Raw genomic sequence first — 267 nt, 5'->3', positions numbered from 1 at the left:
AAAAAAAAAAAAAATACAGTTCCTTAAAAATAATTAAATTCAGGGACTTCCTTGGTAGCACAGTGGTTAAGAATCTGCCTGCCAATGCAGGGGACACGGGTTCGTGCCCTGCTCCAGAAAGACCCCATATGCCACGGAGTAAAATAAGCCCATGCGCCACAACTACTTGGCCTGCGCTCTGGAGCCCGCGTGCCGCAACTACTGAAGCCTGCATGCCTGGAGCCCGTGCTCTGCAACAAGAGAAGCCACGGCAAGGAGAAGCCCGCG

General features: G+C 52.1%; 1 protein-coding gene across 3 annotated transcripts in view; it reads right to left on the bottom strand.

The window, feature by feature from the left end:
- Positions 1-267, bottom strand: part of DHX35 (DEAH-box helicase 35) — a 68,608-nt gene that overhangs the window by 55,643 nt on the left and 12,698 nt on the right. The window lies entirely within an intron of this gene.

The sequence above is a fragment of the Neophocaena asiaeorientalis genome, unplaced genomic scaffold (assembly GCF_003031525.2).
Source record: "Neophocaena asiaeorientalis asiaeorientalis breed wild unplaced genomic scaffold, Neophocaena_asiaeorientalis_V1.1 scaffold82, whole genome shotgun sequence".
NCBI lineage: Eukaryota > Metazoa > Chordata > Mammalia > Artiodactyla > Phocoenidae > Neophocaena > Neophocaena asiaeorientalis.
This window is presented reverse-complemented; position numbering and strand designations above follow the sequence as displayed.